Source organism: Alligator mississippiensis, chromosome 1 (assembly GCF_030867095.1).
Source record: "Alligator mississippiensis isolate rAllMis1 chromosome 1, rAllMis1, whole genome shotgun sequence".
Classification (NCBI taxonomy): Eukaryota; Metazoa; Chordata; order Crocodylia; family Alligatoridae; genus Alligator; species Alligator mississippiensis.
In genome coordinates this window covers 45,506,149-45,532,732 of record NC_081824.1, presented here as the reverse complement: position 1 = coordinate 45,532,732, position 26,584 = coordinate 45,506,149, and the positions used below count along the sequence as shown (strand labels likewise).

The window sequence follows — 26,584 nt, the reverse complement described above, 5'->3', positions numbered from 1 at the left end:
CAGACAGACTTAAGAGCTCCAGGAGCAGTGAACAAAGATGGGAGGCTGATGTGCTAAGAGAAAGCACAAAGCTTGGGTTCCCTTATCTCTAGGTCTGAAGAAAAAACGTAGGTTCTGGTTTTGTTTGATATTTGCACATTTGCTTGTTTTGCTGTTTTCTTTGTTTCTTGTGGGAACAAGTTTGCCCAGGCAAAATAAACTGGCCTGAAACCTGAATTCAGAGCTGACTGGCCTTGATAAGGAAGCTGGGTGAGTGACCTACTTACACATAGTTTAATTCTCAGCACTTGTCCTGGGCTCGTCCAGGAGCCTGGCCCTTTACAGTATGCCTCTATGTTTCTGCACTTTATTCTCCTTTAGAGGAACAATGGTCACACCACCTAGTTTCTTCCACATCTTCCTTCCCTCTCTTTTCTCTTACCTTCATGCATTTTCTGCACACCTCACACACTTCCATTATCCAGGCAGGAAAGATGTTTTATAGTGACACTACGTGCATGGGTGGGTGTATATACACCTGGAGCCAAAAGAAATCCTGTCCTTTCTTTGCCAAGTTCCCTGATGCATTGGGAGATAAATTCAAAATGTCTACTCTTGACCTTTCTTTGTCCTCCTCAAAATTTTCAAAGGAATATATTTCTTTAGATACCTTATATCTTGAAACAGTCTTGAATATTATATATTTCAATAGTTTTGACTGGGAACAACTAGATATTTAAAATTATAAAATGTCAATATTTTCTGTTGGGTTTTTAAAATGTATTTCAAACTTTCCTGTAGTACTCTGCTCTGTTACTTTGTTTGTTTTTTATACCTAACTGAATGCTTGACTTCCTATCAAGCTCTTGTTGTTATTTAGGTGTAAGATGACTGTATTTTGACAACTTACACCTGGATCATGTATGGAGCATTCTGAAAACTTTCAGCTCAAAGACAACATTTCCTATGGCACTGTGTATCACTTGTCCTCATTACTTTGTCAACATTTTTGCTTTTGAAACCAAAGTGTTGCTATGTACCATTCACTCACGGCAACTATAGGTTGCCAAGTACAAGTGCCAGGTAATATTTTGAGAGAAGACTGTTTCTTAAAACAAAAAAAGTAAACAAAACAAAAACCAAAAAAAACCCACAGAACCACAACAAACTCAGTATTCCTTATACCCGTTTTTAAATCTAGATTCAATTAATCCAGCCTCCATGCCTAAGTGTCATTGGGTTACAGAAAGTGGCTTTTTGCTGGATACTTTACTGCTATCACTGGCATGAAGGGGTTGGGGACAATAAGCATAAAGATGTATAGAAAAACCTTAGTTTTCAAGACCTTAAACAAGTAAAAATATCTAATGTTCTGACAGAAAAAAATAAACTCTATAACTAGGTAAGAAACAGATTCTCATGAAATGTATAATTAAGCTAAAACTGCAATTATAGTATATGATAAAATAGATGATTCTGTTATTTAAGAAATAAAATTACATTGATGTAGCAATCAATTATTTAATAAACATTTTTGAGATGCTAAGATTAATAAAAGATGAAGGATACACAGAAAATATATGTATGCTGTCATCTTGCTAAATTAAGAAAAAAAATAGAAACTAAAAAAACAAAAAACAAAAACAAAAAAAAAAACCCAACCCAATTATATCAGACAAGCAATGTGGAATATTTTAAACAGAACTTGGTCAAGCCTAACAAACAGTGTTAAAAATAGATACTATTTACAACTGGACTATAGAATAAAAAGATATTAGAGTATAGTAAAAATAAAGACAGTTTCATAAAATATATTGCACCATTGCATCAGGCCATTTCAATACAACTTTTCATGACTAAAAATATAATATTACCATATATTTATAGTCCAAGGTCAGGAAAATGCAGTAGTTTGTCCTAGATTTCTAAAATGGTAGGGTTACTCATAGAATATGGAGCAATTTAAATAACCTAAAGGGAGACTAAAAGACCATGATTTTCACCCACCATAAATTCAGCCACCTCTGCAGTACATTGTGCAGCTGTATATAGTAACCTCTCAACATAAGCTAGAAAATAGATAGTACAAGTATAGATTGGGTTAGAGCTTTGTAAAATTGGTAGGCTTAAGATAAATGCAATCAACAGTGAAACAAATTTTGTCACCTACAAGAAAAGCAAATGTAAAGCTGTTCAGAATTCAGGAAAAAGGGAATACAGTGGAGTATAATTTTGGCAGAGTTTGGGGTGGATCGAGAGAGGGCGCAGTGGTGTTTTTTTCCCACCCCCACCGCCCCCTGCTTCAGTTAATGCCAGGACAGCAGCAATCAGAGATTTGATTTAAGACCTCAAAGGAACTAACAGTTTCCCCCACCCTTCTTTCCCCTGCTTCCCATTCCACTCCCCACAATGGGACTCCACTTTCTGTCTCTGGCTTGTGTGTGTGTGGGCACACCGGATGTTTCCTCCCAGCCTGAAGCTGACATGGGGTGGGGAAAGAACTGATCTGGTGCCACTGATGCTGACATGTCACTGAGCACTGAGAGAGGTGGTGGGGGGAGATTGGGGGATTTTAAAAAAAGGTCCCTGCTTCTGCTCCCACTGCAGAATGTGCCTACTTGTCTGGGGTGGGCAGAACAGGGAGTGGGGGTGCAGTAACTCCTGCAGCACCAGTAGCTGCTTCCACACTTCCTCTTTACAAAATCCTGGGTCTGCCGGTGTCAAAACTGTATGGGAGATAGTGAGGTGAAGGAGAGAGAAAACAAAGGGAGGGAAGGATGTTTCAACACCGTTTGAATAACATAGGGATAGCGTCTAAGCTGCAGTGCTTGCTGAAACATTTTTGAAGTATTGCTCCAGATGCCTCTAGTTGTGTGTGTTTTAAGATTTGTCCTGTATGGCAGAAATTCAGTCTGTGTATATTCTTGTAAGTAAAAATAAAACTTGCATCAAAGATACCGAATTGCATCCTAAATTGAATAACTTACAGAATCCTAAATGTTATCGAACCACTTGGGTCAAAAAGAGTTATACTATCATATCTAACTGCATGTAGAATGGAATTGAAAGAAATATAATTACCCAAGTTTCACTTCTTTTGTATTGGTTTCAACATGCCTCTTTGGGCTTTTAAAAAAAGAGTGCTATATATGATTTTTATTAAAGGGTCAGGTTCTCACTTTTACAATCACCTGAAAGATAGCACCTTGGCCCAGAGCTTGTGAGCTTGTTTATTAAAAACTCTTAGAGATGATGTCTTTCTATTGAATTCTTACAATTGCATTGGTTCTCAACACTTTTAGACTTGAGGCAGCCCTCAGAAAATGCCAAGTCCTAGTTTTCTCTCATTTTTTGACTAACAGTAAATGAGCAATTGTCTTGTTGCAAAAAATTCAAAATTAATAAGTCAGGAAGATCCTATTTGAAACCTCTAGTTTTGTGTAAATTATATTTTCACACCAAACAGCATTAATACTGTGTAGCACCTTACAATACCCTTAAAAGGATCTCAAGACATCCCAGTGTGCTGTGGCACCCTTGTTGAGAATCACCATCCTAGAACCCCCAGATATAGTACAGTTTAAGCTCTGCTAACCCTAGTCAGTTATAACAGGATTACTTCTTGAGATCATGTGGTTGCAGGCAAATCTAAGCCAACTCATTTATAAGCCAAATCACTTATAGACTACACAACAGGAGGACAACTCATGTAATCCTAAGTGCCTCATCGAGAAATAAGCTCAGGTTAAAATGATCACTTTTCCTTTTGTTTAATAAGGATGTCTTGAAAGTAACCTTGAAGGCAACAGACAAAATTCTCTTTCACTTATATTGGTTTAAATCCAAAATAACTTAATTGAAAGTCACTGGGTGCATCTACACAGGACATTAACTGTGCAGTAGTATGCTGGGCAACAACCATGCTAATGTACTACTGTGCAGTAGGATTAGGCTACTTCACAGTAAGTGTCACAAAAAGCCCATATACCAGTGCTACTGTGTAATAGTGCAAATTACTATGCATTGATTTAGTACTGGGTAAACCTAGCACTAAACTTAACGTGCAGTAACTACAGCACATTAATGAACTTGTAGATATGCCCACTGAGAATGGATATTGGCTAAAGGCCCCCATTATCTAATTTGTTATTTTAGCTTTTGTAAATTTTAGGAATATTAACATTATATAGTACAGAAATTTGTTATAATTTATTAACATGATTCTGTCCAATATAAAGATCATTTTAGCCCCAAAATAGTAATTCTAGCACATTTTGTTAAAATCAAATGAGCTGTTTGCTCAAGGAGTCAACCATGGTTTTGATTATATTGTGAAGAAATTACAACAATTTGTAAAACTACATAACTGACATATATTATTGTACTAAAATCATCTTTACTTAAAAGGGGAACCAGTTCTGTCAAGCTCCTGTACAACCTTGACCATAAGTCTGAGACAGTCTGTATGGATTTAGCTCAATAATATGATCATTTAACAGTATACATCATTATATTTGGGCAAATCTTTTTATAGTAAAACTCTTGCCGTTCTTAGCTAGACCCTCTCCAGTTTCTCAAGATCTTTCTCAACATGTGATGCTCAAAATTGGATAGATTCATCCAACCAGGGCCTCAACAGTGGTATTTGAAGCATTTTCTATGCAACACTCCCATCAATAGGTCTGAGGATTTGAATTGCTTTCTTTGTAATGCACTGATATTTTCCTCAAAAAAAGTTCTTAATGGAAAAAGGTTAACTAAAAATAAATGTCACTACCAGTTCCTTTCCTACCACTATATGTATGGAAACACAGCAGGTCAGGCAAAGACAGATGTGGTTAGAGATGGATGTAGGCTGCATGACCAACTGCATGTTTCAGACTGCCATCATATTCCAACTATGTTCTATGTAGTCACCAAGTGCAAAGTCCCGTATGTTCTTCAATCCTTATGAACCCATGTAACTAACTATAATTTTCCTAACATCTGCTAATATTTTTACTTCTGACAGTGGCATGAGGTTTTCAAAGTAGTCTACATTGCAAGTAACAACCATGTTGTAAATGGCTTATGTTATTGCCCTTTGGGGTCAGGCCAACTCTTAGGATCTTAATATTGTGCTGTTAGAAAGGAGGGTATGACACAATTGCACATATACAAACACACAGATCAATTAGGCACACACACACACACATCCAAACCAGCCTAGGTGAATGCATACCTATCGCCGATTCAAGCACATACATACCACACACTAAAAATTAGACAAAAATCAATTGTCAATACCCACAAACTCAGTACACATATGCAGATCACCAGTTCACTCGCATACAACACACCTACACATAGGTAAGTTGGATGATATGGTATGTATGTGTGTTCATGGGGTACCTGGGATACTTGGGGGAAGGTTAAGGTGAGAGAGAGAGTTAAAGTGTAGGGAGTGAAAGTTGCCAGAACTGGGATTAGAACCAGCACACTAGAGAGAAGCTGCCTGAGGAACTGAGACTTGGATTTACTTAAGATTCAGTGACCCCAGAATTGCTCGAGGTCACTGGTGCATGGGAGGGAGAAAAAGAAAAGAAGCCTGGTGGCAAGGAGGAGACAGCCAGGAAAGAAACTGAGGCAGAAATCTAATTGCTCAGGGGAAAAGGCAGTGGGGATAAGACAGTGTCAAAGAAAGAGGGGTTTTGGAGGTAGAGAGGAGCTCAGGACGGGTGTTGGAGGTGGCAGTGAGCCAGAAGCAGGAGAGAGAGAAATGAGACAGAAGTTCGAGGGGCGAGGAGCAGAGATTGGAGCAGGGCTGAACAAAACCCAACTCGGGGGTCCAAATAACAAGTTTATTAAACAGACAACATGCTACGCAGCCCCATGAAGTTATTGGTTCTCACGCATGCACACGCAAGCACTCACAATGACAGCAGGAGAAAGAGACTCAGTGGAAAGTTTGGAGTCCAGGTAGGGAAGAGAAGCAGAGTCCAAGTCCTTGGTTGAAGAGGGGGGGTGGGGGTGATAGCTATCTATCCAGGCTAGAAAGGGGTCTTTGTCCAGTAGGTGTTGTCCAGAGGGAGATTGCTGGCAGGGCCTCTGGGTGGATAGGTGGTGTGGCATGGTGCTGGTCCAGATGGAGAGGGAGTCCCAAAGAGTCAGTCTTCACTACCCCTTTTTATGGGACAGACTACCTCTGATCTCCTATGAGGAGGGCATGTCCAGACAGTGTCAGTCCTATCCCAGAGGGCTCCAGGTGTTCTTACTGAGTATGTGCAGTCTTGGCACAGTGGTGGGTTGCCTCATCTTTTGTTTCTTGAATGCTGAGGGTGGTTCCAATGGCTGAGTCATTGGTCCAGGTATTGGTGTTAATGGTTTGGTCATTCAGAGGGAGCTATCTTTAGACCTACTGCCATTGTCTCTCAAGCACCCTCATTCATCCCCATTCATTCAGGAACTAAGCTACATAGGAGAGGTAGGTGTGAGTCATGGGTTACACAACCGGGCATGGGGATAAGATGGAGGCTTGACATGACTTATGCTTTAGGCCTACATATGTAACTTAGCATATAGTCCCAGTAAAACAGTAATATAGAACAGTAAAAAGCAATATAAACATAATTATACAATATAAAGGAGGAGAAAAAACAAAACAAATATAACTTTCTATCAAAATAAAATGCTGAAGCTTATCCTATGTCTTAGCTCACTTATACTTATCTATAGGGAATAGAGAGGAAAAGAAAAAGTCAGAAATGGTTGGGGAAGGGGAGGGAATGCATTTTAAAATTAAAAAAAAAGAAACTGGGGGTTTTGCTACAACCTGACTTAGTTTTTGTATATGACAAAAGTTTTTGTAAATATCACATCTGACAAGAGGAGATAAAGTTTGCATATACACAGTACAGTTATCTGATATATCTTATTTGCCATATATATACCATATGTCTGATGTATATAGTTTAATGATTTTTTTCATCCCATCTGGCCCCCTTGACTTACATATGTTCAGCTTTTCTAAATAATCCGCAGCTTGTTCTTTTGCCACAGTTGGCTGCTCACCTTCCCCACAAACTGTGTTGCCAGGTGCAATACTCTGGGAGCTGACTTTGCTTGGAAAGACTAAGGTGAAAAAGGTATGGAGTACTTCAGCCTTTTCTGCATCCTCTGACACAAGGTTGCCTCCCCCCTTTTAGTAAGGAACCCACATTTCCCCTAATCTACCTCTTATTACTGGCATACTTGTAGAAACCCTTCTTGTTACCCTTCACATCCTTGCTTACTGCAACTCCAGTTGTGTTTTGGCCTTGCCTGAGCAATACTTTCATACTCTTCCCTAGTTTTTTTTGTCCAAGTTTCCACTACAATGGACAGTACAGTTTTCCACAAATGTACCTTAGCACATCTATACATACTAATATGTAGCATCACTATTTTCCAAATTTTCTGGGGAAACTGAATGTATGTGTAAAATGTAGAAGGTGAGAAGCACTTGTATTGCCTGAGCTCAGTAGAGGATGAAGAGCCAGAAACCCATGAGTCCAGCTCACAGACTTGAAGTCCCAGAAATCTTGGATGCATTCAGTAGCCCATGAAGAAATAGTGTTTCTCTCTTCTCATGTCTTAAAGTCAATTTATAATAATTCTGGTCAGACAAGTAATGGTTTAGAATGATGTTCACTTGTTAGAAAGCTGTTTCAGACACTGTTACAGAGGATGAAATGTGCTGTTGGGAGTCTCACAGATACATACCTAGGTCTGCTAGATCCAGGAACTCTGGTTTTGTCCAGCTCCCCCAATGCTTGGTTGTTTTAGTAGTTACCATGTTACAGTTGTCGCTTTTCCTGGCTATGTGAATACTAATATCTAATGGTCTTGCTAGCCTTAATGTAGTGTTCCTTTCTTAGAGCCAATTACCGTAAAACAAACAAACAAACAAACCCTCTGAGATGGAGAATCTTAGAAGCATCACGTTCTTTAATGAAGGGAGAAGAAATCCTTTCCCCACCTTCTCAATCTGCTGTGTGCAAAAGTAGTAATTTTATTTCCCCCTCTGAATTCAGTAAACACCTTAATATCTGTACAGAATTTAGGAAGCCAAGGGACAAATAGGGCTTCCCTCCTGAAGCCATAGTGAGTGGAAGGAGTCAGACTCACATTTGCCAGCTCATGTCCCAGAAAGAATAGCTTAGTGTTACCTGGTTTTTGGTACTGTGTCTATAGTTCATTAATTATTTTTAGTTGCCTTAGTAGTAGTCAGCATCCTAACATTAGCAACTAGTAGAATGTGTTTTGCATCTGAAGGATAGGCACTGGAGACTGGTATGCGTGCTTCACCAGCACAATACATTATTTACCAAGAAATTGTTTGAAAGTTTTCAAAGGCATTGTTTGTTTCCACTCAGGGCAGAAACACTCCCATTGCGTGTTTTCTGAAGTGCTCTAATAGGGAAGTGAACCTTGGGGAGAGTTGTTTTGTTTTGTTTTTTAAGTTTATCTCATAGTTCTTCAGTCACATGTAAGCTGTTGAAATGTAATATTTAAATCTGAAATTGAGTTTCTCATTTTTCATTTATGGCCCTATCCTGCACTCACTAAAGGCAAGGACAACTTTCCCTTAATTTCAACTGGATCAGGATTGGGTGCTTGTAGTATACTATTTAGTTTATAAGGTACATCTCTAGCCTGCCTTTGCTCTATCTTCTAACAGTGAATTAGAGAAATAGGCTGAGCTGGTGAACATCTCATCTCATCTCATCTCATCTGAAGGTGCTTTAGTTCAAAACACCTCAGAGGTGTTTTAGTTCAAAAGTGCGCCGCCACCATTTTTGGGGCACTGATGTGCATTTCCTCACTTTTACATCTGCACATGGTACAGTGCAGTTCACCTAGGCTTATGTGCAGACCAGACTCGATTAATCAAGTCTGCTCCAAAGTAGCTGATCTCTGTCACATTGCTGGAAAAAAGGGATGTGTATAAATGTCCTAAGAGCAAAATTCAAAAGTTAGAGCACTTCCACCCCAGTCTTCTTGACTGCCTGTACTTAGCTGTAATTATTCAAAAACTTACTGACAATGAGGTATATAAGAACAATGAACTGATATAATATGAAAGAGTTATAAGGTAAAATAGTGTCAGGAGCTTTTAATTTAAGTAAATAGTGGGGCAGGAATAGTCATGGAACAATAATTTTCATGCCTGCGGAGACGCGTAACAGCAACACAGTGTCAAAAGAAGCAGTGGGAGTAGACATAACAGTGCTATCGCAAAGCTTCAATGAGTACTTTATTACCATTTTAATATAGTAAATACCCCCCAAATAATAAAATTTGATTGTTCATTTACTGTGGCAATATTGTAAATCCAATCAAATCATTTGAAAGTGTCACTTTCCCTCTGTTGTTTTATTCAGTTTAAGTAGAATGAAAATGACAGCATTTATCTACACAGGGATGTAATAAACCTGGGAACAAAGTGCTTGCTGTATTTTTAATCCTTCAGGTGTAGACAGACATTCAAATTGCTACTTGAACACAGTAGGGAATGGGAATACACAAACATGTTTTGTTTGTTTGCTTTATTTCTTCTGGTATTCGTTGTCATATAATAAGCATATTATGAGAAGTTCTATTGAGACTGTTAAATCAATGTCAGCTTCATAACTTCTGGGATGTCAACAAAAAGCTGTGGGGCAAACAACTGTTTTGTGCCAACACTGGTTTCTGTAATATATGCTTACAATATCATGTTTATGATGTGGTGGCAGTTTCTGAGACACCATATTATTATTATTATTAGTCCATTGTTCTTATATACCTCATTGTCAGTAATATAATAATAATAATAATATTCTGTTGACAGAGCGAATTATATATTTTTTTTAGCCCCCCCACCCTCCTATCCCTAAACAGACAACCCCCTCTGTGGACCCACCAAGTCCCTGCCATCACCTGCTGCAGACCTGCCAGCCCCACCCTATTCCCAACTTACTTAGAGTAGGTCCCTGGCATAGCTCTCACCACAGGTCAATGTTTGCACAAGCCAGAACCAATCTACAATCACACAGTTTAAAGCAAACCACATGATTGTAGATTAGGTCCCACGAAAGTGCACATACCCAAAGAGCCAAAAACAAGACCTGCAAGATTCTTAAGTGAATCCAGGGTTAACATATAAATAACTGAAACAAAATGAAGATTTCTAAATGCAATAGTTAAACATTTAAAAGTGCATTTTGTGTTGAGAAACTATCTTTGACTAATCCATTTTTTTTCAAGCAAATGGTAATATAACTTGTCAAACAGTAAACATGAAATGATTGTGAAAAGAGGTTTCAGTTGGGTTGGTTTGGTTTGGTTTTAATTCTAAGCTCATGATACTTTAGTGATTAAAGTTTGGAAAAATCCAGGCTTTACATGGAAACTGTAGCTATTGTACAAGAGAATAGGGATTTAGGGTTATGTGTTTATATGCATTATACAGTACGTTACCTTTTGCATGAAGAAACATTGTTTGGTTTTGGTTTCCAAACAACTTTTACTTCCCCTTATAAAGAAAATATACAGACATTTCCATTTCTGTTTTGAAAACAGGAATTTATTTTTTGTGCCACAAATATACAAAGATCCTAAAAATTTGTTTCTTATAATTTTAGATTCATTTGGCTGTTAATTTCACTAAATTGCTTTAAACACATTTTTGTAAGTATTTTTCAGGAAAATGCTGTGAACCAGCTTCTAGTAACTGTATTTCAAATACTATACATTTCCATGTTACTTGTAACATATGGACCAGCTTCTGAACTAAATTTGGGCCTGAAACAAAGCTCTGTTAAGACATTGGGAGAATTTCCACTGACCTAGTTGATTCAAAAGATGGAAATTTGACCAATTGTATCTAGGGTAAAATATTGCCGCTGAGTGCAAAGAACTAGAATGTTATCCTATATGGCCACCATCAGTTTGCATTTATCAGTATCTAAGAAAAAAAAAAAGAAATCCAGTGGACTCCTTATAGCTTTAATTAGCCAATAAGTAAAGTACTTACTCAACATTTTGAAGTTTAGATTTTTAAGATGTGAGATCAGCATAACATTAAAGCCCTAGGAATATTCAAGTATTTTAAAAGGTCCCCAACTGCCACTCTCAGTGTGGCCTTCCAGCCCGGGGGTGGAGAGAGGGGTGAGGGGGCAGGGTTAGGGAAGCCTTGGGTACAGTCACCCTTGCAGTGCTGACTGCTGCTTCTGCATCTTCCTTAATAAGATCTTGGTTCTCATCTGTTCATGGTCAGAACCATATACAGATTGAGATAAAAGAGACTGTGTTTTAGGCCAGGTATAGATATTACACTTTTACCAGTATAAGTTATTGGAAACTGGTCTATACCAGTAACACAGTGAAGTGCAGAACACACAGACTGGTTTAAAAATGGAGGAACCCAATCTAAGATTAGCATCCTTTCCCCGCCCCTCCTCACCACCAAAGGGTGAGTGCATGTTCTGTTCACTACCAATCTAAACTACACCGCTTACAGAAAAATTTGTAACTTAAATCAATTCCACCTTGGACTTTTTGAATGTCTATATCTAGCCTCAGTGTACATATTTTTAAGGCCAGATTTGATACAGGTAGAAAAACGGATTTGAAAATCTTTATTGAGAAATTCGAAATACACTTCCAAAGTAAGGGAATTCCAAAGTTAGGCCAAATTTCCCAAGGCCTACTTTTAATGTAAACATGGTGGTTTATTGGGCCATTGGAAAAGAAATCCTGCAAAGGTTTCTAAATAAGCATAGTGTTTATGCCTTATGTAATTCCATTCAAGACAGTGAATAATTTTTTAAATTTGAACCTGTAATGTTTGTCTAAGTCAGGGCCTAAATAAGTTGCCTGATACACAAAGTGGCTGGGCCCAGAAACTTTTACAAATTGAGCCACTAACTTTTGACATCTATTTTTATATTCTTAGGAAATGTGTCTACCCCAAGCGGTTAGTGATGTATGCTCATTTGTGTTTGCATAAGTAGGTCCTAAGAGTACAGCATGAATTGGAGGTGAGTAGTACACAACAATGTGTCTAAGAGAAAAGAAATCAAATCAGAACAAAAAGCCTATTAAAAAGTTATTCAATCATTAAATTTGCCTGTTTACCTTTATTACTCAGCCCCAATTGAATTCCTTCCAGCAAACATTTTAATGACAAGACTTTTAAACTGAAAAGCAGCTTGCAAAATAAGATTGATGACACACAGACACAAATTGAATTATTCTTTCCAAATTACCACATAATAAATTTTTAATTTGAGAAAAAAAATCCATAGTTTTTTTTTTTTTTTTTTAAACTCTATAGCAAGAAATAACATATTACTAAATCTTGCATCTCGGGCTTTATTAGTGTCTGCACTCATAATATATTAACTAGATTTTTTTAAATGGTACCTTTCCAGTGAAGATATAAGGCTATGTTGTAATAAGCCAGTACTGTTTTACTAGTTACAGTATGTTCTTCTCATAGTGAAAAGAGTGGTTCTCATGCAATGAGGTCTTAATCACTGAAAAGCATTTTCTTTAGATGTCCTCTTTCCCCCAGTGTTACAGGATGCATTTATGAGACATTTGATAGCTCTTAAATCAGTGCTAATGGCAAGCATATTTTTAGCAGTTGGGCTGAAATTCACACCATGACCGTACAGGCAGTTATGAAATACTGCACTAATGATCTCTCTGCCAAATTCCCCAAGGCCTACTTTTAATGTACAAAGGGTGGTTTATTGGGTCATTGGAGAAGAAAATATATAGGAAACTGAATTATTTTTTTAACAATTGTTTTGTTTAATTTATTGAGGTTTTAAATATCAGTGTTCTTAAAATGTGATTATCATTTTTAAATTGCATTTCCTCAATGATATTTGCTGTGAAAACATAATAATACTTGTATAGTAGGAAACGAGAAATATGACCTCCAAATCCCATCCATTAGTTCAGCAGGCCAGCAAAATTTACAACTGGGTTTGTAATCTACTACTGCTAAAGGCCAGTCACAATTTATTACTTCCCTGATGAGGTATGGGAAATCATACCTTTAAGTGATTTAAGCTCTGAGACAGAAGAGCTGACCCAACCCTATGTTCTGTTATGAAGCAGTATCTTGGCCCAGAGTGATTCTTATTTTAACATGTTACCAGAAGTAAATAGTAATCAAAGAAATTAAATGGAGTTGAATAAAACTTCTAAAAACTCCACAGGATCTGAAAATCTCTGTAAATATGGAGGGGGGGGGGGTGAGAAGGATGGATTAAATTTAGAGGGTGCCTCATACCATATTTGTAAGCACTGGATGCTATGGAAAAGATAGACAATCAGAAAGTATCTGTTGCAGGGTGGTCTGGCCCTTTAAGTTGGGCAACCAGCCTTGAGGTAGGAGCCCTGCTGGAAGTGATTAGCTGGCAGTCAGCCCAAAGTGGATAGAGCAAATTGCTCAAGCTGGGGAAGGAGCTGTTTGTAGCCAGGAGGCAAACTGAAATTTGGACAAGCTTGTTTCTAAGAAGGGCCAGAGTTAAGAGAGCCCTCTCTTGCAATCTATAGGAAGGCTGAAAGTTTCCTCTGGTCACTTGTTTGTTTCAATCAAGGATTATGGTTTGTGTTATGGACTATGGTTTGGACTGGTTGAGGGATTCCTAAGGGGACATTAAGTGTGTTTCACAGTTAACCCAGGGAGAAAAAGCGAATGATGAAATTAGAGGAATACTACTATCCAGTTAAAAATGAAACATATGAGAGTTGTATTTTTAACTTAGAGGCAAAAATTAGAAGTGAAACTATAGAAGAGTCCCTGACATACCAAAGGGTAAAGGATCCACTATTGTAATTTTGAGGGACCAGCCAAATCTCTGATTAAAAATAAAGATTGTGATTGGAATTTAGTTGCACACACACACATACACCCCTTAAAATACTAGAACCTTCCCCCCCTCTTAAAAAAAATCCATCAGCAAGGCAATTAGTATTTTCAAAGCTGGTCATCAGCCCAGCTTATGTGGTTTTGGAAGGAGCATTATGAAGACCTTATCACAATTAAAAATCCAAAATGATTCAGGAGAAAAAACTCAAAGCACAAAGACAAACAAGAACAGTATCTGCAACTGTGATCACATTATTGGTAGTCCTTTGCAGTTGTGGGTGACCATCTTCCAGGACTGTTTTATCTGTGGGTTCAAGGATGGCTGACAAGGCTTATCTGGGATTGGCAGACTGTGCTGCAACTCAGGCACATGTTTCTGTATAGAGTGGATGGCTCTGGGTTTTTGTTTCAGTCCATGACACATTGATATCCTTTCAGCAGGCTCTTCCTCCATTTGGGTTGGTCCTGGATGATAGTTTCTCACAAGTTGATCTAAATGTTGCATTTTTTCAAGCTGGCCTTAAAGACACTGTTCAAGTGCTTTCTCTGCCAACTTCTTGAGTACATGCCTTGACTGAGCTGGAAGAATAAAACTTACTTTGGGAACTGGAATCAGACATCTGGATGACTTGGTCAGCCCAGCAAAATTAATGCCATATGATCATCGTCTCAATGCTTATGCAGTTTGCTTGTGAGAGGGTGCTGATGTTGGTGCATCTGTCTACCTACTGGATTCATAGTTGGGAGGGTTGGAAGGGACCTGAGCAGATCATCAAGTCCGAACCCCTGCCATGGGCAGGAAAGAATACTGGGGTCAAATGACCCCGGCAAGGTGTCTATCTAGCCTCCTTTTGAAGACCCCCCAGGGTAGGAGTGAGCACCACTTCCCTTGAAAGTTGGTTCCAGCTCCTAGCCACCTTGACTGTGAAGTAGTGCCTCCTGATATCTAGCCTGAATCTACTCCCCATCAACTTAAGGTTGTTATTCCTTGTTACTCCCAGTAGTGCTCGGAGGAACAGGGACTCTCCCATTGCCTGCTGGTCTCCCTTGGCCAGTTTACAGACAGCCACCAGATCCCCTCTCAGCCTTCTCTTCTGGAGGCTGAATAGGTTCAGGTCTCGTAGCCTCTCCTTTTACGGCCTGCCCTGCTGCCCCCTGATCATGCAAGTGGCCCTTCTCTGGACCCTCTCAATTTTGTCCACATCCCTCCTGAAGTGCGGCACCCAGAAATAGATGCAATACTCCAACTGCAGCCTGACCAATGTCATATAGAGGGGGAGGATCACCTCCTTGCACCTGCTCGTGATGAATCTGTGGATGCATGACAAGGTGCAGTTAGCCTTCCTGACTGTCTCCCTACATTGGCGGCCCATGTTCATCTTGGAGTCTATAATGACTGCAAGATCCTTTTCTGCCTCTGTGCTGATGAGAGGGGAGTTCCCCAGCCTGTAGGTATGCTGCTGATTCTTTCTCCCTAGGTGCAGCACCTTGCACTTGTCAGTATTGAATCTCATCCTGTTCTCATCTGCTCACCCCTGTAACCTGTCCAGATCCAATTGCAGCCTGTCCCTCCCTTCTAGCATGCCCACTTCTCCCCATATCTTAGTGTCATCTGTGAATTTGAACAAGGTGCTTTTCACCCCCTTGACTAAGTTGCAGATGAAGATGTTGAACAGCGCGGGCACGAGGACCGAGCCTTGGGGGACCCCACTTCCCACATCCCTCCAAGTCAAAAATGACTCATCTACCACCACTCTCTGGGTGCAGCCCTCTAGCCAATTGGTGACCCATCTGGCTGTGTAGGCGACTGTGGTGTCGATGCCTAATTTTTTAATGAGAATGAGGTGAGAGACAGTGTCGAAGGCCTTCCAAAAGTCCAAAAAGACTACGTCCACCGTGACACCTGCATCCAAGGATTTTGTCACCTGGTCATAGAAGGTCACCAGGTTGGTCTGACAGGATCTGCCTCTAATGAACCCATGTTGGTTGCTCCTAAGCATACACTCCCCTGACTGCCCCTCACAGATGTGCTCCTGGATAATTTTCTCAAAAAACTTCCCCAGGACTGAGGTAAGACCAACAGGCCTATAATTTCCCTGGTCCTCCTTCCTCCCTTTTTTGAAAATGAGAACCACATTGGCCCTTTTCCAGTCTTCTGACACCTCACCAGAGCATCATGAGTGCTCATAAAGCTGTGCCAGGGGTCCCGCAATGACCTCTGCTAATTCCCTCAGCACTCTGGAGTGGAGATAGTCAGGACCTGCTGATTTGAACATGTCCTGTCCCTCCAGAAGTTCCCTGACTAGATATTCTCTGACCCTGGGCCTGGTTTCACCTCCCCTGGGACCATTGGGGATCCTGGTGGGGGGGATGACCTGGTCCTTACTCGAAAAAATGGAGGAAAATAAATTGTTAAATAGGCTAGCTTTGTCTGGTGAAACCACCAGATTTCCAAGCATGTCCTGCAGAGGCCCCACATTACCCGGAACCTTCTTTTTACCCCCTATGTAGTTAAAAAAGGATCTCTTGTTATCCTTGATCTGGGTTGTTAATCCTAGTTCCATCTTTGTCTTGGCCTTCCTAACCACCCCCTTACAATCCTCAGCATTGGAGGTATAGTCCTCCCTGGTGATGGCCCCTCCCTTCCATTGGGTGTATGCCTCCTTCTTAGCTTTGAGATGTTCCTGGATGCTTTTGGTGAGCTATGGGGGATTTTGAGCACTCTTGCCCCCTTTGATCCATGTTGGGATTGCCACCCTTTGGGCTTGGAGGATCATCACCTTCAGGAATGACCACTCTTCTTGGACTCCCAACTCCCCACCACTCCAGGACCTCAGTGCCTCCCTGACTAGTCTCCTTAGCTCAATGAAATCAGCAATCCTGAAGTCCAGGGCTGCTGAATTGCTGCAGGCCTTTGCCACCCAGTGCTGGATGGTGATGATCACTATTGCCCAGGTGATCAAGCACCCACAGTCCCCTCACCAGGTCATCGCTTGTGTCCAAGACCAGGTCTAACAAGGCAATTTCCCTGGTGGGACTGTGCACCTCCTGGGTTAGATGGAGGTCCTGTAACATGGCTAGTAACCTACATGAGTGGTCAGACCTGGCTGACTGCTCTTCCCAGCAAATGTCTGGATAGTTTACGTCACTCATGATGACCACGTCCTTGACTTACCTGCCTCCGTGAGCTGACCTGACAATTCCCGGTCTAGCTCTTCTCCCTGGTTGGGTGGTCTACAGTAGACCCCCACTATTAAGTCCCTTTCCCCCCAAACCACTTTTATTTTGACCCAGAACTCTTCAGTCTGCCCCTCCTATGACCCAGTGCTGCTTTACGCCTTGGTAAAAACATTGATGATTGCCTGACGGTCTGCCTTCAAGTGAGCACAGACTATGAGCTCCAGTACACTGATGATGCTAATGATTATGGTCAGAGTAAATCACAGAATCCTAGAGAAATAAGGTTGTAAGAGACCTCAGGAGATCATCTAGGCCAACCCCCTGCTCTAAGCAGGACCATCCCCAACTAAATCATCCCAGCCAAAGCTTTATCTTGCCAGGTCTTGAAAACCTCCAAAGATAGAGACTGTATCACCTCTCTGGGTAATCTGTTCCAGTGTTTTACTATCCTCCTAGTAAGAAAATGCTTCCTAATATCTAACGTAAACTTCCCTTGCTGCAACTTCAGACGGTTGCTCCTTGTTCTGTCATCTGCCACCACTGAGAACAGTCTATCTCCATCCTCTTTCGAACCCAACTTCAGGTAATTGAAGGCCCCCCTCTGTCTCCTCTTCTCTAGACTAAATTAAATCAGTTCCTTCAGTCTGTCCTCACAAGTCACAAGTTTCTGAGTCCTTGTCCTCATCCTCCTCCTCATCTGAGTATTTCTCTACTTCTTAGCCCACCTCTGGGATTTCCTGACCTGCCACTTGTAGACTGAAATGGAATCAGTTCCTTCACGTTCTTTTCTTTTTCTCTGACTTGCCAGGCATGTCAGCAAACCACACACTGTGACCTTTTTTTTCTTTTCCACCATCCCTTTCCTTGTCATTGTCATGGTGTAGGAGGAGCTTATTACCTTCAGTTTCTGCCTCTGACCTGTTACTATCACTGCATCACAGGGAATTCTGGTTTTCTGATTAAAAAAAAAAATCCACAATTTTCACATTTAAAAAAGTGACCCAAAATCCACATTTTTTTCCATGATTAAAATGAAACACCACTATATATAGTGGGGTGTGTCTATGTATGTATATGTATATTAGTGGCATTGCAATTTAATCACAGTAAAATGTGCATTTTGGGTTACTTTTTTATTGCAGTTTTTTTTTTTTTTTATTAGAGAAAACCAGGGGTAACGCCTTGCTGGACCTGGTCCTGGCCACTGGGGATGACCTGGTGAGGGGACTGCATGTCCTTGACCACCTGGGCAATAGTGATCATCACCTGCTGGAATTCACTATCCAGCACAGGGTGTCAAGGGCTTATAGCAAGACTAAAGCCCTTGACTTCAGAAGGGCCAACTTCAATGAGCTTCAGAAATTAGTGGGGGAGGCACTGAGGGCCCAGAAGGTAGAGGAGATGGGAGTCCATGAGGGATGGTCATACCATAAGGGGGCGATCCTCCAGGCCCAAAGGGTAACAATCCCTGAGAGAAGCAAGCTGGGTAAGAGTGCTCAGAAACCCCCATGGCTCAGCAAGGACATTCAGGAATGCCTGAGGACTAAAAGGGTGGTGTACAACCAGTGGAAGGGAGGGGCTATCACCAAGGAGGAGGAGTACTCTTCAGCCCGTGAGTGTCGGAGGGCTACTAGGAAGGCCAAGGCAGAGATGGAACTCAGGCTAGTGTCCAGGATTAAGGACAACAAAAAGTCCTTTTTCAAGTACATTGGGAGCAAGAAAAGGGCACCAGGCAATATAGGGCCCCTGCAAGACTCAAATGGTAACCTTGTGACTACACCAGATGAGAGAGCCGATATTTATAATAGTTTCTTTGCCTCTGTCCCTGCCTCTGGCAAGAGGGATGTCCCAGTCCCTGTTCAAGAAAACAATCTCAGGGATAGCTCTGTCAGGCCTTTGGTCAGTGCAGATGTAGTTAGGGATTTTTTGGAAGGGCTGGACATTTTTAAATCTGCAGATCCAGATGCCTTCCACCCAAGGATATTGAGGGAGCTGGCAGGGGTCATCGCGGAGCTCTTGGCCCGGCTGTATGAGCATTCATGGTCATCTGGCCAAGTGCTGGGGGATTGGAAACTAGCAAATGTGGTCCCCACTTTTAAGAAAGATAGGAAGGAGGACCCAAGTAACTAGAGGCCTGTAAGCCTCACCTTGGTCCTCAGGAAGATCTTGGAGAAAATCATCAAGGAGCACATCTGTGGGGGGCCTGCAGTGGAGGTCATGCTCATGGGCATCCAGCATGGGTTCATCAAAGGCAGGTCCTGCCTCAGCAACCTGATTGCCTTTTATGACCAGGTAACTAGATCCTTGGATGACGGTGTCGCCATGGAAGTAGTCTTTCTAGACTTTAAGAAGGCCTTTGACACTGTCTCTCACCCCATCCTCATCAATAAATTAAACAACTGTGGCATTGATGCCTACACAGTTGGATGGCTAAAAAAATGGCAGTGACGTCCCCCAGGGCTCAGTTCTTGGGCCTACACTGTTTAACATCTGGACGAGGGGGTTGAAAGCACATTGTCTAAATTTGCTGATTACACTAAAATGTGGGGCGAGGTGGGTACAGTTGAAGGGAGAGAGAGGCTGCAACTAGATTTAGACAGACTACAAAAGTGGGCAGATGAGAATAGGATGGGGTTCAACATAGATAAATGCAGGGTGCTGCACCTTGGGAGAAGGAATCCACAGCATACATACAGGCTGGGGAGTTCCCCTCTTGAAAGCACAGAGGTGGAAAGGGATCTTGGAGTCACCCAGCCTTTTTATAAGCCACTTGGAAGAAGAATTCCTCAAGGACTGAACCATCAAACCCTTGCTATACTTAAGATTATATCGATGACATCTTTATAATTTGGACTGAAAGCCAGCAATCTCTGATTGAGTTCCATCAGAAATTCAACAGTTATCACCCCTCCTTCAGACTATCTTTTGAATGCCCCAGTACCAACATCTCCTTTTTAGACATGATGATCATTATCCAGAATGGTAAAATATAGACCTTGTTATACAAGAAAACCACAGATCAACATACATATCTGCACAGAACCAGCAATCACCCTAAACACACCAAGAAAGCAATAATATACAGCCAAGCCTTCAGATACCACCAAATTTGCACTGAGGATAACACCCATGATTACCACTTCACAAATCTAAAAAAGGCTTTCACTTAACAAAGACACTCTTCCAGAGAGATGGATCACCCTTTTGAGAGAGCCACCTGGATACCACGTGAAGAATTGCTGCAGTACAGAAGAAACCCCTCCCCCCTCCCCCCCACAATCTCACACTGCTGGTTATGACATATCATCCCTCCTTGGAACCTATACAAAAAATCCTCAAACGATTGCAGCCCATACTAGAAGAAGACCCAATTCTTAAAGAGATCTTCCTAGAACCACCCATCCTAGCCTTCAAACAAGCACCAAAACCTCGCTAACCTCATCACCAGAAGCAAACTTCCTATGGCCCAAAACACACCAAATGAATCCAAACCATGCCATGACAAGAAATGTAAAACCTGGCAACACATCTCTACCACCCTCACAGCTACTACATCCCACAATAAAACCATCAGCATTCCTGGATCTTACAGCTGCACCTCCAGAAATGTAATATATCTCATCCATTGCACCATGTTCCCTGACAGAAAATACCTAGCAGAGACTAAACAACTGCGCACCAGAATGAATGCGCACTGGAAATCTATCAAAGACAAGAATAACCAACTACCTGTGGGGGCACATTTCTCACCAGAAAACCACTCTCTAATCTCTCAGTTCTACTTCTCAAAGGGAATCTACAAAATACCTTTCACAGACAAGCCTATGAACATCACTTCGTCAACCTACTGGATACAAAAAATCATGGAGTAAATATAGACATTGGATTTATGACACATTATAACCTGCCTAACATCTGACTCCCCAGGTACCTCTCCATTATTTACCAGCTACATTAATTCCCCTTCCCTTCTTACCACCCCCCACCCCCAAACATGTCTCTCACCCACTGACTCCTCCATTTACATCTTCACTGCCTGGCTTTCTTGCATGCATATCAGACTCTGACTTCTTTACTATTCCTTCCATCCAGGAAGAGCGCACACCAACTGCAGATGCTTCCTCAGCCTGATGAAGGGTATTAATACCTGAAAGCTTGTAAATAAAAAAAATCCCAACTATTTTTCAGTTGGTTTAATAAAAGATATCAGATTTACTCAAAGAACCTTGTCAGCCTATGTCCTTAGACCAACACAGCTACAACTTATCCTCATGTAGGAGTATACTAATGAATTCCATAGCAGTAAATACAAGTACTATCCTGCTGCAATTTTTACTCTGCAACAGTGCATGTGTAGATGGTAGAGTGTCTGGCTGAGGCATAAGGATACTTCAGTGTCGGGGTTACCTGCTGGCTAGCCCCACATTGGAGCATCTTCTTGTCCCAGAAAGCCCCTCTGCAGCACGTTGAACTGGGTCAGAGCAGCCCTGGGCTGGCAAGCTGACTCCCCAGGCCTGTTGCCAGCTGGGGCTGCTTCAACCCATCTCAACTTGCTGCAGTCCCAGTCATATGTTTTAATGCAGCACCTGGGAAGCAATAAACTCCAATGCAATAGCACCAGTATTTATTTTCAACTTAATTCACTTACTTTACTGAGAACTAACACATGACACAAGTGAATCTGGCTGCCCTCATTTAACAGTCCCCTGCTCTCCACACATCTACATAACCATCCTAATAGAGGGGATTAATTATATTTAGGAAGTAACGTATTCACAAAAAAAATTACAGTTTTGTTTAACTCAGAGCTTCATGAATTGGGCTGAATTCAACAAATAGTTTCAGATGCTTAAGAAATGTTAAGATGGATTCACAAAATTGAGGAGGAGGTAGTTAGCAAGTTAGCCCAAGGCAGTCTACTAGGATATGAGAAATTTGGGATTAAATCCCATCTCTGCATGATTAAGAGCACAGATTAGAATCAGTCTTCCATGTCCAAGGAGGGCACTCTTCAAACTGGCCCGTGAAGTGTTGTGGGGAGAGCCTCTCTCCAGCACTGAATCATTCTCAGTCTCAATCACTGTTCAAACCATTCTACTTCACATGGAATAATTAGATTTTATTCAGTGAAAGAAAGCAAGAATGACTTCTGGCCCTCCTCCAGGATACCTGATAGCCTGATGACTATTGCCTGATACATGTTTCTGAGAGAGAGGATATTTCATTTCAAGCCCCCATTCTGAATCAAACAGATGGAATTTGGATTGGAATATCCCTCACAGAAAGTGAATGCCCTAACTTCTAGGCTGTAAAACAGGGTGGGGAGGGGGTAAACCTCCTTGGCTTTGTAACTGTATTCCTTTACTTTTTCCAAAAATACCTGTAAAAAACAAACAAACAAACAAAAAACAGAAACCCAACCCCCCCTAATATTTTAAATTAACTTAATTTTAAAATAATTCTGTTTGGGGGAAAACTCAAAATGTTTTTCAAATCTTGTTTTGATTTGGCCACAACACTGAAAAATCAACAATTTGCACGTTTCTAGTTAAAACATAACCTTTTTTCCCAATTATGTTCTCAGAACCTCTGTTTCTGATGACATCAGAGGAATATTAACAAACACTGCTTCAAATAAGGAATATGCAAAAGCATTTTATGCTGGTAGAACTGCATTTACATTAGGAATTTTCCCAGTATAATAATGTCACCAGAAAATATCACACTCTTATCATTACTATAGGAACAGAAAAGTTGTAATGCAGACATGTATTAAGAGTCGCTGCATAGTTGGAAGTTTAATAAAACATAAAATGTTTGTTTTGATTTTTACAGTTGAATAGTACTGAAGAGAAAGTACAAAGAATATTGTCAATGAAATCATAATTTCTAGTTTCTGTTTGGAAATTCACTTTGGATCATGTCACTTTTTTCCTCTACACTGCAGTTTTAGTGAGATAATCTTCCCCAAAGTCTATTACTAGGGCTCCATGTGCAACTTTCATTATAAAACCTGAAACTTGCGTTTTCCAAACAGCCCAGATACACTGAAGGCTCAGAAAACTTTTAAGTGAAACTGAGGGTAGTTGCATGTTAGCTAATTTATGGTTTGCACCCAAACTCCATGAGAAGCTTAAGTTCAAAGGTACAAACCCACACGATATAAAACATGAACAGATAGTTTACATGTACCCTCATTGAAAACAGCACATTTTCTCCTTTCTGCCTTCGCTTTCTTTGTCAATCATAAGCAGGCTTATTATACTTATCTTTACAACATAACTGACCAGGCCTAAGGTACACACTGAAATAAATGCATGAGTTATGTTTGAGATTTGTTATTAAATATTTTATCCACTAGTGGTTTGACCCTTTTCTTATGCTAATATTCAATCTCATTTGTTGCTGGCAAATGCAGAATATGAACCCGTGGGGCTGACTTCTCACACATTTATCACACCATGCAGGTTAGTTCTATACTTAGTAAATCTGAAAGTCCCCAGGAGGAAAAGCTTGAGACATAAATTATTTCCTATTTAATTACAGGACTCATTGCTCGTAAGGAGTAAGCACTGATTACAGAGGCCTGTGGCTGTTCCAATTCTGTTCAACCTGTGGAGCAATTTCAACCAGAAGATGTACTTATGGAAGACATATTCCTGAGGGAATATGTATACTAAAAAGGAGAGACAAAGTTCTGTCTAAAAATCTAATTTATTCATATTATATAATATGTGTCCCCATATAGCAGATATGATATATGTTGACTATGTATTATTACCTCAGGGTTAGCCCACAGTGGCATGTGCCTCATGTACTAGATTATGAAAGCTGCATTCAAAGTTAGTTCTGTTCCCACAGAGGCTTGTCTGTATTCACATGGTCTGTTGGAGCACAGCAGCCAGATCAGACATCAACAATATGTACAGTATTTTCATGACAATTTTTAGTGAAATAATGATGAAAAAATTATTTGAGAACATTGACACTTCATGCTGCCACCACTCTGCCATGCCCGCCTCCCCCCCCCCCCCGAGGAGTTGATGCTTTTCCTCAGCTGGCCCCACCACTAATTAATTGCAGAGACTAATTGATTTATTTCAAGTGGATGAGAAAGGGGCGGAGGGAGCTGATGGATTGGGGTGTTGAGGAGGTGGCAGTGATGGTGGAAGGACTATCATTTTAAATGTTACAGAGGGGCTCCTGCTTCAAATCAGCTGGGCTCACCCCTGTCTGAGAGCGGGGGCATAGCTACACCTTGGATGCAGCTGCAAGGCATGTGCTGCACCACCAGTGCACCGCATTGCCTTCTCCAAAGAGAAGGGAGGGGCCTCAGTCCCCACTGACATGGTGGTCTGCTGCCCCCACTGATGATGGTGGAGCTGCCCCCACTGTCCCTCTCTGCCTCCAAGAGGGGACAGTGCCACCATGACAGTGGGGACTGAGGGGCTGCAGCAATGTTCCCTCTAAGGTGTAGTGATCCATGAGCACACTGCTTCCGTCTGTGAGCGCGCCACTTCAGCCCTGCCTCCCCCTTTCACTAAGCCTAGATCCAGACTGTGCTCAGCCTAATAGACTAGAATTGTCATGTAATGGATCCTCACCATTATTCTTGGGGTTGGGGTCCCCACAAGGGGCAGGGGAACTCTATAGGCAGTGCAGCTCCCATGGGGGTACAAGGGCCCCCTATAAGGGAGCATGGACACTGAATGTTGTTTATAGGGTTCATAGATTGTAAGGGCTGGAAGGGATCTCGCAAGATCATTGGGTCAAGCCCTCCCCCCCCCCCCGCACCAGGCAGAAAAGACAACTGGGGGTCAGGGGACCCCAGGTTAGGGTTGGTTGGTTCGGATTAGGGTCCCATGGGGGCACAGGGGCCCCCTATAAGGGAGCATGGACACCCTCTAAGCAGTGGGGGCCCCTGCAGGGGAAGCTGGGGCACCCTAGGGACAGCAGGGTCTGTATAGGGGGCAGGGGCACCTATACGCAGTGGGGCCTCATTAGGGGCACCCTGCAGGCCCCAAGCCACTATGGGAAGTAGGGCCCTACAGGCAGTGCTCCCTGCTCACAGGCAGTGTTCCCTGTAGTGCTCCCTGCTGAAGAAGGCATAGAAGGGCATTGCTGCTCCACCCACATCACTCCCTGTGGCCACCAGGAGGTGCTGCCAGACAAGGCAGTGCAGGCAGGTGGGCAGGTGTGCAGGGCAGGCACAGCTTGGGCCGGGAGAGGGTGGGGGCAGCTCCAGCTCCATGGTGTAAAAGCAACTGAAAAGCGGGGAGCGGCACCAATCCAGCAGAGCAGTTCCCCAGCACCGGCAGAGCCTGCACCAGCCCCCACCTTGCCTTGCTGCACTGCAGCCCAGCTCCTCCTTGGTTGCGCAGTGTTAATAAGTTAGTGCATGGCATGGTATTAAATTGTGCTTGGCCATGCACATGCTCATCTTGTAGGGAACCTTGGGCTGGAGCACTTTGCTGGCCTCACCCTCCTCCTGCAGCCCCTCAGTCTCCACTGTCATGGTGGCGTTGTCCTCACTATCCCCCTGTGTGTCCGAGGAGCACGCTGGGGAGTGGGTGTGAGGTCAGTGTTGTGGATTTTTTGTGCTTGTATTTTTTTTTTTTTTCAATTTGCATCTGTTGGATGCGGTGGCAAGGCTGGATCCACCTCCAGCCCTGTGTGTCATCCCCCACCCCCTGCATCCAGGCCCTTGCACCGGAGAAGGTTGGTCAGGCCAGTGGCACTGACCTTGCCCATCCACTCCAGCCCCTCAGTCCCTGTCATCATGGGGTTTGGGGGGGCAGATGGGGACAGAGCCCCATGTCTGCCCCCACCCCCACTTCTCATGCAGCCCCATTCCCCCCTGCTCCCCTCTTCCCACACCCACTGCAATGGGTCCAGGCCTGTTTCCCCCCTCCATCCCCTTCTGCCTTCAAGGAACATGGCTGGGAAGTGGGGCAAAGCCAGCTGTGCCCACCCTTCCCCTTAGTCCCCATTCAGGCCCAGCCCCTCAGTCCCCACTGTCATGGCAATACTGTCCCTGCCATCCCCCTCTGTCTCCAAGGAATAGAGCTGGGGGTTAAGGGGTTAGGGAAGCATTTCTGTCTGGGCAGAACACTCTGGTTGTTTCAATAAACATTGTAATTGGCTGCTGAAACAACCAATCAGAGTGCAAATAAAGCATTATGAACAGACAGACAGACAGAGGCTTTTATAATATTAGAATAATATGATCTTCATATTTTGACAGGATAGAATGATTATTCATCACTCTCTAGGGGTCAGGTTTGAAAGACTCTTCTAGTTTAAGAGTAAATTCTATATTTTTGGAAATGGAATACTGATGGAACCAGTATTGTCTCTCAAACTGAAATAAACTTGACAAAACATTAGATATTTTAGAGGTCTCTATAATCATTGTTTCTGGATATCATTTATGAAAGTAATTAAAACATGGGTATAAGTAGGAATGTCTTTTGTAGAATATGCAGTTTCCATGCTACATTTTTTGCTTCTATTGCTGATATATTATTCAATCTATTA

General features: G+C 41.9%; 1 protein-coding gene across 1 annotated transcript in view; it reads left to right on the top strand.

The window, feature by feature from the left end:
• The window catches only part of CSMD1 (CUB and Sushi multiple domains 1), a 2,292,800-nt gene that overhangs the window by 768,851 nt on the left and 1,497,365 nt on the right, over window positions 1–26,584 (top strand). The gene's annotated exons all lie outside the window — the stretch shown is intronic.